The sequence below is a fragment of the Eumetopias jubatus genome, unplaced genomic scaffold (genome assembly GCF_037043125.1).
Source record: "Eumetopias jubatus isolate StellerSeaLion01/CBP00866 unplaced genomic scaffold, mEumJub1_p1.0 scaffold_16, whole genome shotgun sequence".
NCBI classification, from domain to species: domain Eukaryota; kingdom Metazoa; phylum Chordata; class Mammalia; order Carnivora; family Otariidae; genus Eumetopias; species Eumetopias jubatus.
Window position 1 is genome coordinate 185,189 of NW_028274822.1, and position 18,443 is coordinate 203,631.

The 18,443-nt window shown below is 50.1% G+C and overlaps 1 long non-coding RNA gene across 3 annotated transcripts; it reads right to left on the reverse strand.

Annotated features, from left to right (window-relative positions):
* Nucleotides 1-2,406: 2,406 nt before the first annotated feature.
* LOC114202595 (uncharacterized) lies at nt 2,407-17,614 on the reverse strand. 3 transcript variants are annotated; one of them, XR_015766968.1, is made up of 5 exons: nt 17,276-17,614; nt 16,549-16,632; nt 16,255-16,351; nt 3,195-3,342; nt 2,407-2,513 (listed from the first exon to the last, which is right to left on the reverse strand). It is a non-coding gene; the product is annotated as an uncharacterized LOC114202595 (long non-coding RNA). The 3 variants fall into 3 exon arrangements; XR_003607827.2 differs by having other exon boundaries at nt 16,549-16,722; XR_003607828.1 differs by lacking the exon at nt 17,276-17,614 and adding an exon at nt 16,907-17,090 and having other exon boundaries at nt 16,549-16,722.
* Nucleotides 17,615-18,443: the final 829 nt, after the last annotated feature.

An 18,443-nucleotide genomic window follows, 5' to 3' on the forward strand; every position in this document is an offset into this window, starting at 1 on the left:
GAAGTTATGGCTCTCAAATTCATTTAATGTGGCCACCAATTACTCCAGCTATTAATCAACCAACAATGCAAACTGCAGGAGTCATAATCAACTGCTCATGCTAACAATGAATCCCAAATATTTGCTAAGTACATCTATATCAGTAAATTCATCTCAATCCAACACTGTTCTCCTCCTTTTATAATGTCAATAAAATCACTTGCAAACATTGTATTCAGGATTCTTCTGATAACAACTACAAAAAAAATCTTTGTATATGCCTCTTTACCCAGTTCAGGCTTTGTATTCATCTCCCATGGTGTGCAGGTAATGGGTCTGAAGGCAGCAAAAGTTGGTGGAGTGGGCCGTGAGAATAGCATTCTCTTGCAAGCTAATTGCTTCAATGAGAATGTTACAAAGCCTTCAACAAGGGAGGCTGCCTTCAGGTGGGGGAAGAGCACTGGATTCTAACGGAGAGAGAGGTGCAGTGAAACTGGAATTTAGGGTTCTCATATTCATCAGAATCCTCTCAAAGATCCACATTCCAATTCTTAGCGCGCCACTCTTCCCCAGTCAATGTCCTAACTTTTGGTAAACTGCCTGGAGAGGCTGTGGTGTCAACTTGTGTTGTTCTTCAGCAACTTGAAAGATAAGATTTGGGTCAAACACAAACAGGTGGGATCCTTTACAGCTTGGGGTCCAGCCCACTTGCTTTTGACTATAAGTCAGAACAGCTTATGAAAGTATAATCAACTTGGTGACCTTAGGTCTCTGTGCACAGGAAATCCCTGCCTATCCTATAGAGCCCCTTTACCCATTAGCACTTGCAAGGCTCTGTCTCCCCAGGGTACCCTCAGGTTCCCTTTCAACAACCCCTGCTTTTGTTACTCTGAGTTTCTTGATCTGAGCTCTCCTTTCTGGGTCCTTCACCTCATTTATGTCCTCATTACTATTTTCTGTTTCTACTGTACCTGAAAGTCATCTGAGACAACGCTGAAGTTCCTTCACCCTTGAGGGGGATCCTCATGGGGCTTCTCTTAGAGGTGTGTAATGAGTTTCTCTCAGAAGCTCAGAGAAATTACATATTTAAAAAAAAAATACACCTTTTTAATGTTGTCAATTGATGTTTTATTTGATTTGGTTTGTTTGATTTCAAAAGCCAGAATAAAGGCCTGACCCTTTTAGGAAGTGAGATAGTAAACAAATTAGAAATAGGGGAAGAATTATGCTTCCTTTTAAAAGGAATTACAGAGCCATTCAGAGAAAAGAGGAAGGAGACAGGTTCCAAAGTTGTCCAGTGTTTCAGTAAAACAGCAGTGATGGCTTAGATGGGAGAAGCTAAGCACCATGTGGACATTCATGGCTTAGAGATGTAGAACAAGTTGTTCACACCTGCATCACAAATAACAGCAAAACTAAGCTGGAAGATGTGATGTGATGTTCTTAAAAAGTATAGAGCAGACTCAAGGTTAAGAGAAGAAGCAAATTTAGAGAAATAGAGTGCAGTCACTCTTGCTCCTTGTAGCCTAACTTCGATGGGTTTGTTTTCCTTATGAGTAGAAAGTTAAACCATGCTGTTATCTAAAGAAGCTTTTTGTCAGTGAGGTATTGAGTGCTCATTTTTCTTGGGCCACCCCAAGCAGCCACTCAGGGAGTGGCACCCTCCTAGTTCCCCAGAGGGATTAGCCAGCTCAGCAGCTGTCATGCCTGCAAACCTCACACCTTTTGCTAATAATGGCTCACTTCTGAGCACCCACCATCTGCCACACCAGGCCAGCCTCAGGGCTTGAGGCACCCTGACGCTGCTGAGGTTGAGCAGGCCGCGCTCTGCCTTCTTGTTTCAGCTCATACTGTAAACGTGTTCTTTCCGTGGTCCATTCAGTGCCACATTTCTTGTTGTCGTTACTGCATTTTTGTGCCTTTTCTTGGTGTTTTCATTGTTTAAAAAAATCTCCAAGTATACTGCTGAAGTCTATGTTAGTGTTGCTATGTGCAAGAAGGTGGTTCCTTAGGGAGAAAATGTATGTGCTAGATGGGCTTCATTCCAGATGTGTTAGAGCACTGCTGGCTGTGAGTTCAACGTTAATGAATTAGCAGTGTATATTACATAGGGTGTCTTTAAACAAAAACACCCATAAAACAAAGTTTTGTATTGATTGGTTGCTGAAAATGGTGTGACCAAGGCTTGCAGGAACCCTAATGCTGTATTTCCTGAGGAGCAGTGGTTCCTATTCACTAATTCAGTATTGACAGCAGCTTTATAGCACATAAGTACCGTGAATTACAAGAATCAATTGTTTCTGTCTCCATTTCACTCCACAGAGAAGCAAAATGATGCCTTACCCCTTTGTCAGGAAAGAAAACAGCAAGCCAGCGTCCAACTGCAGGGCAAGCTGGAGTTAACAGAAGCACAGAGACTCAGACTGGTTTCACCTCATTTTCTTTAATGTTTCTAGTCTTTCCTCCAGTGATTTCCTTCTGCATAGGCCTTCCAAAGTTCAGTCTCATGAGCAGTTTTAACCAGATTCATGTGCCTTAACAGAAAAATAGCAAAACAGTTGGAATTGCTGGCCTCCTAGTGGTATTCTTAAGGTTTTCTTAGAAGAGGGATACAAATATTTTTAGGAGAAAAAAGTCACCATTTAAAAATTGGTTTAGAGACTCTTAATCATAGGAAACAAACTGAGGGTTGCTGGAGGGGAGGTGGGTGGGGGATGGGGTCACTGGGTGAAGGACATGAAGGAAGGCACGTGATGGAATGAGCACTGGGTGTTACATGAAACGGATGAATCACCGAACTCTACCCCTGAAACTAATAATACACTATATGTTAATTAATTTAATTTAAATAAAAAATTAAAAAATTAAAATTGGTTTATACTTGGGGTGCCTGGGTGGCTCAGTCAGTTAAGTGTCTACCTTTGGCTTGGGTCATGATCTCGGGGTCCTGGGCTCAAACCCCGCATCAGGCTCCCTGCTCAGCAGGGAGTCTGCTCCTCCTTCTGCCCACCGCCCCCCCAACCCTGCTCATGCTTTCTCTCTCAAATAAATAAATAAAATCTTAAAAATTGGTTTATATTCAATATATGCCTGATTCCTAAAATAAAAAACACACATTTGTCATATAGTGTAGAGAAGGTAAAAAGAATTAATATTTAATTCTCAAAATTCAATCTCAGAGATACTGTCTCATTTTACAGATGAGGAAAGCACACCTCCGGTCCAGACGGTACCTAAATCCGCACCAGCAACAGCATGCACAGACAGGCCATCTGCCTCCATGCTCATGGTCTTCCCGTTTTTCCACACAAATCACCCTTCATCGCTGGCCTTCAGCACCACGGCAGACTGTAGATAGGACTCCTGCCGGACAATGAAAACAGGAGGGAACTGAAGGAGCAGTTAACCACCCAAAACCCCAGTGTAGACACAAGTTCACACTAAACTCTTCTCAATCTTGGGCGCCTGGGTGGCTCAGATGGTTAAGCGTCTGCCTTCAGCTCAGGTCATGATCCCAGGGTCCTGGGATCGAGTCCCGCATCGGGCTCCCTGCTCAGCGGGAAGCCTGCTTCTCCCTCTGCCTCTCTCTCTCTCTCTGTCTCTCATGAATAAATAAATTTAAAAAATCTTTTAAAAAATAAATAAATAAATAAACTCTTCTCAATCTCATTTTTTGTCATCTTCTTCCTCCATATCTAATTTTTCCTCATTTTCTGGGTTTTGTACAAGTTCACAGCCACCACTAAATGACATTGGGACTTTGTCACCAAACCCTTGCTCCTTATTCTTCCTCCTCCAAGATTCTCTCTTCTCTTCCTGCCTACATCATGATGCAGGCTTTCAAAATTACCCACTGTGATCTCAATAGCTTTAACTTCCTGGACACTCCACCTCCCTGTTCTGCCTTTTTCACCACTTACCTTTTCCTTCTATAAAGTGCTGGCTCTAAGCAGTTGAAATGGGGGTGATTTCTGTCCATTTATATATGACACACTTTGAGTTTGTTTTAAAAAAACACAAGAAAACTGATTTCTGAATTATTTAGGGGGAAGTTTATGATTTCATTTAAAAATAAAATACAGGTGAGTTTCACTTTGAGAATTCAGACTCTGAACCTCAGCTCAGTGTGTGGTGTCCACATGACACATTCCCAGATGCATCCACGTCCACCTCTGCTCTGCAGCACACACATCAGATGGAGAGGACAATGACCTTCAGGAACCTTGGAAATTAGTCATTTACAAAAATGCAAAGTATACATTTTGTATAGAAAACTGTATAATACCTAATTCAGAATTTGTCCTTTATTATAACTGCCATGTTTTAATAAATTTTACTCCTTTTCCTATAAAAGCAGAATGCTCGCCATACTTCAGGCACCAAGCTTAAAACTTAGCCTTTTTTAAAAAAAATTTTTATTTATTTGACAGAGCGAGAGCACAAACACGTGAAGTGGCAGAGGGAGAGGGAGAAGCAGACTCCCCACTGAGCCGGGAGCCCGATGTGGGGCTCGATCCCAGGACCCCGGGACCATGACCTGAGCTGAAGGCAGATGTTTAACTGACTGAGCCACCCAGGTGGCCCAAAACTTAGCCTTTAAGATAAAAACAATTTCCCCATATCTGTCTCCAACATTACACATTTCACACACAAGCTTCTTTGCACAATTTGTTTATTTACTCAGAGAGCATGAGCAAAGGGAGAGGGACGAGCAGACACTGCACCAAGTGTGGAGCCTGACACGGGGCTGGATCTCAGGACCCTGGACTCATGACCTGAGCCGAAATCAAGAGTCGAGTGCTGAACTGACTGAGCCACCCAGGAGCCCCGACAAGGCAATGTAATTGTATGTGGAAATCTGTTCATTTCTTTTTTATTTCCGTGACTTTATCCTAGTCTTCTCTTTGGGCTTTACTGTCCTTTATCTGACTCCAAATTACAAAATGATAAGTGAAAATCTATTCTGGCCTTGTCCTGGTACATGGCTAATGGTCAAAATAACAAATATGAACAGATACTGTCCACCCCTTGCAAGGGTTAGGTTTGTAGCACGATTCTTAGCCACTCGGGAACACAGGTGCACACCCGCTGGCAGCTCCTACTGGGTGAAGAGCAGGCCATCCCTCGAGGGTGTAGCTGGGAGCAGCAGACGGCAGTTGAGAATCATTGCCAGCCCTGTTTGATGTCATATGATAAGGTCGCTGAAAGGACAAACTGTACCAGTTTGTCCACATCCACCTCTAGGATTGCTTTTGCTGTCCGTAACCCTCACTTCCCTGGCAGGTGGACTCTACTCCAGGCCTTGCACTGAGTTTTCACTGGGCCAGGGAGGTTGGACGGAGATCGGGGTGGGGGGGTGCCCCCCATGGCCTAGGCTTCACTGCAGACAAAAGTGTATCTCTGTGAAAGCCATCATTCCAATGCTAAAAGCCACTTACAGGTGAGCCACTAAAAGCCATCCTTGATGTACATTAACCAGAAATAAGGAAAAAAATGCAATCCATGCCACGTGCAACCAAGCAAGTATGTAAGGCCGAGAAGCCACTGCATCAGGAAAACCTCACCTCATGAACAAAAGAGAAAATCTGGGTCATCAAGAAAAATTGCTGAAAATCTATGAAAAGCCAAATTTTCCAGTTTTTTCTAAGAGACCTATTCCAAATGTAGATTGGAACATCTCAAAAGTAATGGTTTGTGTCAAAAGACATGCATTTTGGGGCACCTGGCTGGCTCAGTAGAGCATGCAACTCTTATGATCTCAGGGTTGTGAGTTCAAGCCCCATGCTGGACATGGAGCCTACTTAAAAAACAGAAAAGACGTGCATTTTCTTGTTTGAGATAACAAACAATAAAATGACACATGCCCAAGTATGACCGATTCAGCCATACAGACATTCCTATTACAAGGTTTTCATCGGTGAAGACTGGTCACAGGTCCCACGATCACTAGGTATGCAGGGCTAAATCTAAGCAGCAGTTGTTGTGGAACGTCCATCAGAAAGGAGGTAGGCAGCCGTGTGTAGGAAGCACTAGAGGCCCACGTCTGATCACCGGAGGGAAAGGTCAGTAAATGCCTTCCCTGTGCATGGAGCCGACCCAATGCCAAGTGAGTCCAGGACTGATGGGACAAAATGGCCTGCGGCCCCCAGGGAACAGAAGTCATGTTGCACTGACTGCATTACTGGAAGAGAGCCAGCATGACGTCCTTGTGGATACAATGAGTCTGCTGATACCCTCCCCCAGCATTCAGACACAAAACTTACAGACTCATTCATCCCCGCCTAATGATTTTAGTGAACAAGTTTTCATTCAGAAATCCCAGAACTCAATCCTCACATAATTCTCCTATTCTAAGAATATTCTAAGCAACTTTCTAAATTTGGGGACTACTAAAGAACACTATCCAAAATCTCCACATACTTCTTTGCCAACATATATCATCCTCTAGTGTTGGGAGGGTTATGTAAGCTCCTGTTTTCACTTCCAACCCATCTTGAAGGAAGGACAGATGGAGCAGCGTGCTTCCTGCTTAGAGCTGCAACTGAACTGTGGTTCTGCATCTCCTCACCTGACCAGACAGGGGCCAGGGGCGGGGCAGACCTCAGACTAGATGCTGCACGCACAGCAACAGGCAGGTGTGGACAACATGCAGATCACGGGCACGACCCAAAGGAGACACATTCCAAGAAAACATCAGCCCATAAGTAATAGTGTGTAACACAAATGTCTGGTTTCCACCTGCCTCTGGCACGCTTCCCCAGACACCAGATATCAAAATCGCAAACCCTCAACTGCATGATATATTTCCAGAGGTTTCAGACCAAACTTCTTACCTTTTCATTTAAATTGACAACTTAGGGGGCGCCTGGGTGGCTCAGTCACTTAAGCGTCTGACGCTTGGTTTCAGCTCAGGACGTGATCTCAGGATCGTGAGATCCAGCCGGGCTGCAGGCTCCATGCTCAGCATGGAGTCTGCGGGAGATGTTCTCTCTCCCTCTGCCCCTCCCCCCACTTGCATGCTCTCTAAAACAAATATTTAAAAAAATTAAAAAATAAATTTAAGACTTAGGAAGTTCACAATATCATAATACAAAGTTTTAGTCTTGTGACACTTTACCATCTTCAGAACTATCCTTTTGAAGTATTTAAAGTTATATATTTGGGGGCACCTGGGTGGCTCAGTCAGTTAAGCATCTGCCTCCGGCTCAGGTCATGGTCCCAGGGTTCTGGGATCAAGCTCTGCATCAGGCTCCCTGCTCCGCAAGAAGCCTGCTTCTCCCTCTCCCACTCCCCCTGCTTGTGTTCTCTCTCTCGCTGTCTCTCTCTCTGTCAAATAAATAAATAAAATCTTAAAAAAAAATAAAGTTATATATTCGACCCCACAATAGTGGGGTTGGCTCACTGTAATGCCAATGGAGAACATTACACATTTGTGGTAAGAAATACGTTCACATACTCCACTCTCCAGAACCCGCACAGTGTTAGCTGTTGCCCCCCACAGATGTCCGGAGCCACAGAAACAATTTGCTCAGGGTTAGCTGCTTTGCCAGCCAATTTCTGACAACACAAAACAGGAGTCCTTTAAGAGGAAAACATAATTTCAAAGCATGGAATTTCTTTTGAGGTTTTGACAGTTTTTCTATGAGCCCAAAATCAGGAAAAAATGTTTATTCCAGGTTACCTAATATACCACCATATTTCTTGATACTCCTGATAATTTTTTAAAAAATTCATCTGTTCATTTACACAGGAGTATTTTGCTCACTTCTTATCAGAAAACCAAGAGAAGCAGAAACTTTTCTGATCACACACACATTTTTGGAGGACGCACTTGGAATTCCCCACTATCCGCCAGCTGTAATTCCATGTTGTTTTTATGAAACTATCCATTTTCTCTTACAGAATTCAGCCCTGGCTGGATATTAGCTCTTACTAATACTAGTTTTAGATTTGACTCTTAGTTTTTTTATTATTATTTTATTTTTTTAGAGAAAGAGACTGTGCAAGTGGTGGGGGCAGGCAGAGAAAGAGGGAGAGAGAATCCCAAGCAGACTCCACACCCAGCACAGAGCCCTACACGGGGCTGGACCCCAGGACCCGGGCCTCTTCAGGGCAGATGCCCACGTGCCATTTGTGACTCCAGCAGACTGGCAAGCTGCCTCCCATAAGGACGCCCCACATGCATCCCACTCACCACCTCAGTGTGGGAGAATACATCACCAACAAAGGTGATTTCATACATTTTTTACTTAAAATCAATTAATATATAGTGTATTATTATTTTCAGAGGTAGAGTTCAGTGATTCATCACTTACACACAACACCCAGTGCTCGTTACATCATGTGCCCTCCTTACTGCCCATCCCCCAGTAACCCCATCTCCCCAACCTACTCCCCTCCAGCAAACCTCAGCTTGTTTCCTAGAGGTAAGAGGTTTGTCTTATGGTTTGTCTCCCTCTCTGATCTTGTCTTATTTTATTTTTCCCTCCCTTCCCCTATGTTCATCTGTTTTAATTCTTAAATTCCACATATGAGTGAGATCATATATTTGTCTTTCTCTGACTTGCACACATTTTCATTGTTACCTGTCCAACAGGAAAAAAATCATTCCGTTTCCTTTTCTTTAACTATGTCACCTCCTGAAGCATTTGCTAGTTAGACCAGGCCCACCACTGGCACCCGAGAGGCCCTTGAGCTGCCTGTCCTAAGCAGCCATCACCCGGGGCTGCCAAGGGGGCTTGTTCCAGCCAGCACGGGCAGGTCCAAGGGTTGGGCCACCCCCACAGGCTCCAGGGAGCCTCTGACCAGGACAAGGGCACGGGGAGGCAGAAAGTCGGTCCACGAAGACAGTGACCACTTTGGAACTGGGGGAAGGGTCAGGTTGGTGCAGGGAAGGACACATCCACCTGTGGTTTCCATGGTGACCACAGAGTGCAAACATGGACTCCTCAACTTCAGCATCCCTGCAACCACACTAAGGATGGGATTGTCGTGTCCTGGATGATAATCATACGAAGTGATAACATGGTGGATTTTTTTGAATGGCATGTTCTGCTAGGAGGAAAACATTTTAAATATTTGAGTTTTAGTTAAATGAATATGTATTTAATTTAAAAAACAACAATGCCCAAGACCGTCCCTCACACAGAACTCTTTTACATGATAAAAACAATACTTGATTGAAAAATTCAGACAATCTATGAGGCCGTACAGTAGAACTCTGACTCCTCTCTTCCCCACCCCCTCCAGAATCTCATCCTGCAGAAACATCCCCTCAGGGCTTCCCACATCTCCTTCCAGACCTTCATGTCTCCAAGTGAAACAGCTCGCACTCCGTGAGCTTATCTGAGCCAGCCCCTCCCCTTTGGCTGCCTGTCACCCCGCCCCCCCTCACAGATGAGCAGTCTGTCACCCAGTTGTCACTGGTCAGTAGGAGCTGACCAACTCTCCACCAGAGGCCAACATATCTCACTCTGCAGCTGAAGGAAACATAAAAGCCACGTGTTTGCATTACAGGAAATCTAGGTTTCTCATTCCCAGATCCTAGGGTATACAACAGCAAAATGGATTTCAAATAAATAATAAAAGAGAAGTAAAAAGAAACTATCTCCCATCCTAAGGGGATTATGTAAAAAAATAGCCTTTAAAATGTGGACTTTCAGAACTTTGGCCAGAGCAAAAGCCACACAGATCTTGTTGGTTTCCATAGTTACCAAGCTCCAAGGTGCCACGGCAAGAGAGGAGCTGCCTGACTCAGTGGGTCCCACCTCTGGCCACAGGGCCCTGGGTGGTCCCCTCGTGGTCCTCACCCCCCCAGTCTGGCCCTGGCTGCCCTTCCCACCCAGCACCTGCCACTCTGACGGGTGCAGCTGCATAGTGCCGAGCTCTGGGCCCATCCTTCCCCGGGCCGGACAGCCTTCCCACACTCTGCACAGACTTCAGGGCTCAGGACTCAGGGCTGGCAGCCTTGTCAGAGGGGGCTGGGCTGACCCTTCCTGCATTTCTGTGGCCCTCGTGTGCACAGGGTCATGACTGACCCCTGGACTGCGCTTCTGGGGGCAGGAGCACACCTTCGTCTTGCAGCCAGGCCTTCTTGTCCAGCCCCACAGGGGAGCGCCCACCATTGCCCAGTGTTTGGTGCTCACACTTCTCCACCTTCTCCAGGTTCCAAGTAGTAGAGGATCATCATAGAAAACAGAAACACAAAGAAGGGGCGCCTGGGTGTCTCAGTCGGTGAAGTGTCTGCCTTCGGCTCATGTCGTGATCCCGGGGTCCTGGGACCGAGCTCCACATCGGGCTCCCTGCTCAGTGAGGAACCTGCTTCTCCCTCTGCCTCTGCGCCTCCCCCTGTTCGTGTGCTCTCTCTCTCTGACAAATAAATAAATAAAATATTTTTTAAAAAAAGAAAAAAATGAACTAAGCCTTCCTCCTAACGCTGCCGAATCTGGTTTGTACGCAGTTTGTGTGCTAGTGTTCTGCACACAACCAGAGCCTTCTCTTACTCTTATCTCCCTGCACGAGCACAGGGTTGGGTGCTGCCTACACCTTCATGCACCAACCCTTAGGGTTCCAGCTCAGAGCCTTACGCAGCCTCACTGCTCCCAAGTCGTGCTCATAACCTTCATCCCAGGTCCCTGTCTCTGCCAGCCATTCTCTGAACTTCGGCTAATTCTTGGTCACTGCAGACATTTGTGCATTCATTAAGCTGACCCACGAGCCTGCTCCCCTGCTGTCCTGGCATAAAGGGCACAAGAACCCTTCTGCTTTTTGTCTCATGGGCCCTCACCATGTTTGCTGCATTTTACAATCCAGTTCTACAATCAAAGTGATTCAGACGCACCCACACTACAGAAGGCACGAACTCAACAGCCTTGGCCACTTAGGGGCCAGCGGCTCAGTGTCCTTCAGAGCTGACGGAGGCCCTGCGTCAAGGACAAGCTGAACGAGAGGAACTGAGCAGACTCACATTCACAAGCCTGCAGAGCTCAACGTTTGGGAACATGAAGGACTGCAAACAAACATGGCCTTTTCCAAGTCACGGAGGACAGCTGGCTAGGAGGTGACCTGCAGCTGGGCCTCTAAAGTGTCCAGGTACAAGAACGAAGCTCACACGTGACTGTCAGGTACTGCGGTGATTTGGGATGGGACCAGGGAGGGGAAGGACGTGGCCGGCTGGACTAGGGTAACCCAATAATCAATCACAGAGTCCTCTGAAACCACAGCTCCGGGGGCGCCTGGGGGTCTCAGTCAGGTAAGGGTCCAAATCTTGACTTCGGCTCAGGTCACGATCTCAGAGTTGTGAGATGGAGCTCCACACTGGGCATGGAGTCGGCTTGAGATTCTCTGCCCATCTCTCTCCCTCACTCATACAACAATCAGGCATAAAGCAGAAACATCCTGAGCACACATGCCCATGGTTCTCTGCGAGCAAACAGACTCACCCCAGTGCCTCAGGTCAGCGCCCTCCGTCCTCCGGGACATCCCCTTCAGTGTAGTCCACTGTCCAGTAACTTTCTGTACTAAGTCCCACACTTTAAATGCTTCACTGAAGATTTAAATCATTTTAAAAGTATCCCTTATTAGAAGCATCATCCTGGGTAAAGGCCAAATATAAAATATCACTCCCTCAACCACTGCAATGAACCGGCCGCCAAATCAGGATGCCCCAGAGAGGGTTCCTGACAACTGCAACTCCAGTTTGAGGCTTGCTTTCTGCTGTGCTGCTCAGGAGCAGGTACATCACGGACGTGGTACCCGTGGTGCCCGGGCTCACGGCGTCCAATGGCTGCCCAGACAGCGCGAATGTAGGCAAACGGGGGCACCGGGCGGTCAGTCCTCCCACGGCCTGGGGCCCTCCGCACTCCCTGTGCACACTCACACCCTCTGCATTCTGTCGGGGATCCAGCCAGCTCTACCTGCCAATACATCCAGAATCCAGCTGCTTACCACCTACACATCCTGGCCAAGCTCCCGCAGGTCATCCGGCTTCTGAACTTCTGACCGATTCTCCACAGAGCAACCACACTGCCATGCTATCCTACCACCAAAGAGCCACCGGTCCCGCCACTCGGGTCAGCGTCCTGGCCATGCCAACAAGACCCTGCCCCCACCACCTCTGCCTCACTGCACCACAGCCACAGCACTGCGGTGATTCCACCTCAGGGCCTTTGTGGTCACGACTCCCCTACCTGGGACACCCCCCACACAGGCCTTCGCCACAAGTGGCCCCAGAGCCCACCCCCATCCCGTGCCCACCACGACCATCTGAAATGGCAGCCGGCCCTCGATCTCATCTTGCTCTTCTCCAGGGCATGGTCCCTATGGCTCAGCTCCACCGAGTCTGCTTCTTCTATGGAGCGAGCACCCCGAGGGCAGGCGAGCACTCAGGTGGGAGTTGCGCCCAAGCTCACCACTAGAGGGCGGGGGACCCCTCTCCCATGGGGACCCCTGTGCTGCAGCCCCACAGGGGCGGGCACCCCCTGCCAGCTACCTGCCTGGACAGCCACTGCTCTTCGGGACTGCTCTCCCTCTTGGGACGAACACGCCGCCCGCGTCTGCCGCACAAAAGAGGAAGAAAAAAAACCCCACCGGGCTGTCAGGGAGCTGGGTGGCCACCGGAGGGCTGGGGAGGGGCACACACACACACAACCCAGAAGTGGAGGTCCCAGTGTCAGCGCAACACGGGCTGGCCAGACGCAGCAGGAAACAGCTTGAGGACAATGATTTCCCCTGAGCCCCCAGCCCCTGCCCAGGGCTTGCCCTCCTGCAACCCCAGCATGACCCACCTGGCTTCACCCCAGCCTCTTGGCCTGGCGCCCTGGGTCCGGGACCCCTGAAGCTGGGTGTTTATGGGTATTTTTGGAGGAGCAGGCCCAGACTCCCAAGGCATTCCCAAGGGGCCTTGACCAAAGACGGGCTCGGAACTCTGCTGCTATACCCAGCCTGGCTCTGGCAGACGCCGTGGTCGGGGACCCTGGGGTGGGGCTCCTGCCCCCACATCCCCAGGTCAGGAGAGGGGGCTCAACTCTCTCCCCAAAGTTCAAACAATCCCTTTCCTCCTCATCTACACTATGAACCCCGCCTGACCCCAGCCCAGAGCCTCAGCTTCTGGGCGGGTCTGGTCACCGGCCAGAGCGAAGCCTGGAGCCTGCAGCCCCACCCCCACCCTCCAGGCCTCGGGGAGCTTCCGCATCCTGGCAGGCGGCCCACCCCAACTCCACGGGGACGGCAGCCCCTACGCTCGGGACCCTGCGCACCGCACCCTGTGTGGCTCTTCGCCTGTTCATCTGCGTCTGTCATGCTCTTCGTTACGTAATAAGCCGCTAAACGTAGCGCAGGAGCAGCTCTAGCAAAGGATGGAATATGCCAGGAGCAGGCTGTGGGAACCCCGAGTCTCAGCTGGTTGGTCACCCGTAGGCGTGACAAGCCCGCACCCCCCACGTGCGACTGGGGGTCAGTCTGCGGGTCTGCACTAGTTCTAGCAGTCAAGGTCAGATCTGAAGCCAGACTCCCAGATGGCTCAGACAGTTGCAGGGTTGGTTGGTGGGGGAAAATCCCAAACAGGTGTTGTCAGAAGAGCTGTGAGTAGAGGCAAAGGTGGCTTTCTCTTTAAGTGCTGGACGCCACAACTCTGCCCTCAGTCACTGCTGCCCCAAGGTCCACACTGAGCTGGTCTGGTCTCTCCTTCTCCCTCAGCTCCGGCTGGGAGGCCAGAGCCTTACCACCCAGCTACATGCCCCCATCCGAGTCCCCTGTCAGGTCAGATGCTTGCATCCACCCAACACCACCTGCTGCACCCACGGCCCAAGCGGACCGCATCACCTGCACTGCCCAGCAGGCTGCTGACCCTGCTTCCAGCCTAAGCCCCTCCGACTCGGAACACAGAGCCTCAGCTACCACTCGCAGGGACCCCTGAGCCTCCCGTGCCTCCCCTGGTCCTGGGAGGACAGATGCCTGGTGGGGTCCCTCCTTGGCCTCCCCCATCTCAGCAAAGGGCCCCTCTGCCCTCCAGGCTCAGGAAACCTGTTCTGTCATCTTTTCCCTCGTGCTCAGCACCCTGCCCAGCCACAAGTCCTGCTTCAAAGAACATCCTTAATCTGCCAGCAGCAAAATTGAGGACACGAGAAACCCCAGAACTGTGCTGTCCAACGAGGCAGCTTACCTGTGGTGTTCAAGTTTCAATTACTTAAATAGGATAAAACTGAAAATTCAGTTCTTCAGGCACACTGGCCACATTCCAAGTGCTCAGGACGGCTAGAGGCTGCCTGGCTGGACAGCACAGACCAGAACGTTCCCGTCATGCTAGAAAGTCCAGATCGGAGGGGTTGTTCCAGAAGCCACGTCTCTAGCCTTTTCAAAGTCAATTTCAATTTAAAAAATAGGGAACTTAGAAATTAAGAAACTTAAGAAGCATCAACCAACTGCAATATCTGAACCTTTTTTGGATCCCATTCTCATACATGAACTCTTTAAAAAGCCTCATGGGAGGGACACCTTCGGCTCAGGTCATGATCCTGGGGTCCTGGGATCAAGCCCCGCATCGGGCTCCCCGCTTACCAGGGAGCCTGCTTCTCCCTCTCTCTCTCTGCCTCTCCCCCTGCTTGTGTTCTCTGTCTGTCAAATAAATAAATAAAATCTTAAAAAAAAAAAAAAGGCTCATGGGAGATAACCACATGTGGAGATTTTCCATTAATTTGCTTGACTGAGGTAATCATTTCACTATGTATAGGTAATAAAATTGTCACATTGTACAGCTTAAATACATACAATTTTTACTTAAAACATATAAATAAAAAAGTTTAAAACATAAGGGACACTCAGGGAAACATGAGCACTGTCTGTACAAACAGGCATGTGTACATCCAGATTTTAGCTGTGATGATGTGTTTAAACTTGTCTTTTACAGACACACTGAATCACAGGTGAAATGTTAGGACGTCTGGGATTTGCTCTGAAACAGCTCAGGGCGAGGGGCACGGGAGTGGGGGGGTGGTGGATACGAGGGGCCAGGCGTTGGTCACTGTTAAAGCTGGCTGATGGGAAGATGCAGATGCCCTGAACTATTCTCTCTACTTATGCAAATGTTAGACGGTAAATAGCAATAAAAGGTAAAGTACACATGAAGGTAAAGAAACACACAGCGCATTCACGGACACTTCCTGTCATCCCCACGCCGCCCCACCGCCCCCGGCTCTGCCCTGGGTTCCTGGAACGACCTCATACCCCATTCTGCTGTACCCACTCCTGCACCCCTGGGTCCACCCCATTTTCCAGTCAGATAGAAAGATAGTTCAAGATAAAAATGTGCATGGACACAACGCTCTCCTTCTGAGAGCTCTACAAAGGCCTGCCTTCTGTCAGAACCTACGCAAGGTTCCTCCACGAACCAGCTCATGTTTCTAGACATGGCCTTGGTGGGCGGGGGGGGGGGGGGGTGCCTCTCTCCCTGGGGAAGGGTCCAGGTGGTAAGCTGAAAGTACTTCAGACTTCAGTACTTTGAGGGAAGGAAAAGGCCAGTTCCTCCCGGCAGTTAACATCCCTAGATGCTGGGTAGAAAAGGAGAAATTTCAGGGAGTGCTTCCTGCTAGGCTTATCTGGTCTGGTGTTACCTACACCTGCTGTAGGCAAGCCCTGAGCCTCAAGCCTGGAAGGGACCCCAGAAACCTCAGGGTGTGCAGAAGCTATGAATCTCAAACCAAAAAAAAGGAAAAAAAGAAAACAAAAGCTGCACTTGGGGAAGCTTGAGGAAAATGACTCAAAGTGTCCCCACAAACTTTTACATAGCTGGAAAGGGCCCTGAAGGAGCAAGACAGAGGATCGTGGGCTCTTGAGGCCAACGTGGAGGCCCACAGACTTGAGGTGCGTCCCCACCCCTGGGGGCTGGCTCAGATCTGGCAGGAGTAGGAGGCCCCATCTTGTGAGTGTCAGGGGGCTGAGCAGGATGCTTCACTGTGAGAGCCACTGATTGGACGGGCTTTATGAGGATGGAGAGACAGGACAAGAAAAGTAAAGGCAGATTCTCAGAAGGGTGGCAATTCCTGGGGCGTTTTAAAAAGGATGCAGTGGAGAGAAGTCGTTCCCACTTTTTCATTTAACTAGGGAATCAGTTCATGAGTGCCGGGGCTCAGGAAATTTTAATGAACTTCCCAAAGCAGCGGTGACCAGCAGCAGAGCCAGTGCCCCGTCAGCTCGGGGTGACCAGGCTCCCAAGGACTGGAGAGAGCTGCCGGGTGGGGCCCAAGTCCACTCTCGTTCCTGTTTACCCAACGCACTCACCTTGGTGTCCATGGGCTGGGATGTTGCCAAGTTAACATGGTTTCCCTTCCAAGGGAAACAGCTGATGAGTCCTGGCTGCCTCTCAGGTTCCTTGTTCCTAAGACAAGATACATAAATGCCAATCCCTCATCCCCTTAGAAAAATGCAAAATTAAAACATGCACAGACACCAATACTATAATTTTCCCAAACTAAAAAAAAATAAGGATTGAGTTCAGGAAGCTTGGGGTTATCTCATCTCACGCGTCCCTCCCCCTCCAGGTCAGTGCAACGGGTCCCCACCCCCAATTCACACCTGCACTTGGGCTGACCAGCAGTGAAGAGGAAGAACTGGACCCCAGGCAAGGAGGTTCCTACGGAGCGAGCGGCCGGCTTCTTCCTGTCAGTGTCAAAGTGCGGTCAACAGGGATGGACACACTCGCCCCAGCTCACACTCCCACACAGGACTCTTGGCCAGTTTACTTCATGTCTGTCAGGAAAGCAAAGATTGTTCAAAGACTTGACGCCAGCAGCTCGCCTTTCCCCTTTACGCCTCCGAAGGTCTAGGGTCGAGTGTGGACGCGCGCTGGGGGTCCAGGACCGCTGCCAGGGCACCAGACGCACCTGTGATCTGACCAGGCTCAGGGCTTAGTGCCCTGGGGCGAGCCCCTTACCCTTGCAAGGCTCCATCTCCCGCCAGTGTGGCGGGGACGACTCCAGGCCAGCCCTGGCCGCGCACAGCTGAGGCTGCTCCACCGCGGGACACTCCGCACCTTCTCGCAGGACTCGCGGCGTCCCCAGCACCAACAGCCCGGAGAGAGCTCACGCCGCGCCCCGGCCGGGGGCTCCTGGCACGCCCCGCCCCGCCCGCTGCATCCACACACCTGCAGGCCCGCATCGCCCCCCCCCCCACAGCCCCCCCCCCCCCGCCGGGTCCCTCCGGCCACACCCTCGAGGACCCCGCCCCCGAGCCCTAGCCTCGCCGCCGACCCACACCCGGGCCTTCCCCGCCCAGTCCGCGACCCCGGAGCCGCTGTGCCCACCCGAAGCTCTCGCGGCTTGTCTGCGGCGGGTGCTGGGCCGAGCGGCCGGGGACCACCGGCTCTGAGCCAGTGCAGACCTCAGTCGGGATGCCTGCGGTCGGGAAGGAGTCTTCTCAGACCCCAGGGCAGTGAGGCAGCCGGAGGGGGCCCGCAGCCCAGATTTCCTGCGGGTGGGTTGCAGCGCCCGGCGCAGGCCTGTCTGGCGCTGAGGCTCTTGGTAGGAAAACAGCACTAAACGTTCTTCCGCGGGTTGTGAAGCAGAATGTGGAAGTAAGGCTGATAGAAAAACACGAATTTCTTGCTTCAAAGAAAGCAAGCGAGGAAATCGTTTTCTCCTGCCTTTCGGAACCGTCAGCAAAGGGGGCGCGGGCTGGAACCCCGGCTAGAAAACCTGCGGGTGCGAAGCCCCTTGTTTGGGTCTCTGCCTGGATTCCTGAAGGCCTTTACAGGGCCGGTATCACAAGTAGTGCGGGGAAGGCGCCACACCACAGGCCAGGGCGGGCTCTTCTGACCTGGAGATCCTAAATCCAGACCACCCATTGTACCCTCCGGGTCTGAGCTGCCTGACCCCTGAACCCTCTGAAACGGTCCCGGTCTCCAGCTGAAACTGTGGGTTGTGTTGTGAGGGTGACCCTGGCGCGGATCTTTGCTCTGGGCGGAAGCTGGGTGAGATTGACATCCCGTGGGTGTAGAAATCAGTCCTCACAGACTCGAGTTTCACCTGAAGCCAGGGCAGGTCCACTGCCTGGGTCTGGGGCTGGGAAGGGTCCCCGCGTCCTTCCCTTTAGGCTGCGTCGGAAGGGAAGGGAAGGGTGGTGAGTCCACCCGCAATAAATGTGAAGGCAGGAGAGAGACTGGGGTTCTCTTACACATTTGCGAGGAAAATGGAAATGAAATCAGATTACAAGACCCTCAGCGCTTTATGGTTGTCCTTAATTCCTTGCACTTAGAAGTATTAATTCCTTGTTTTCCCGTAATAATTAGCAGTAAAACCCTTCTAGGGAAAGACCTTGGGAGGAAGGGAGTTTTTGCTTGTCAGCATGAGTCCGGGGGGTTTAGCTGAGCCGGGAGGCCTCTAGGACCACAGCTGAGAAACAGACTCACTCGATCCAGAACGGTCCATGAGAAACGCGCACGTGCGGTCTTACAGGGTGGGTGCCAGTTAACA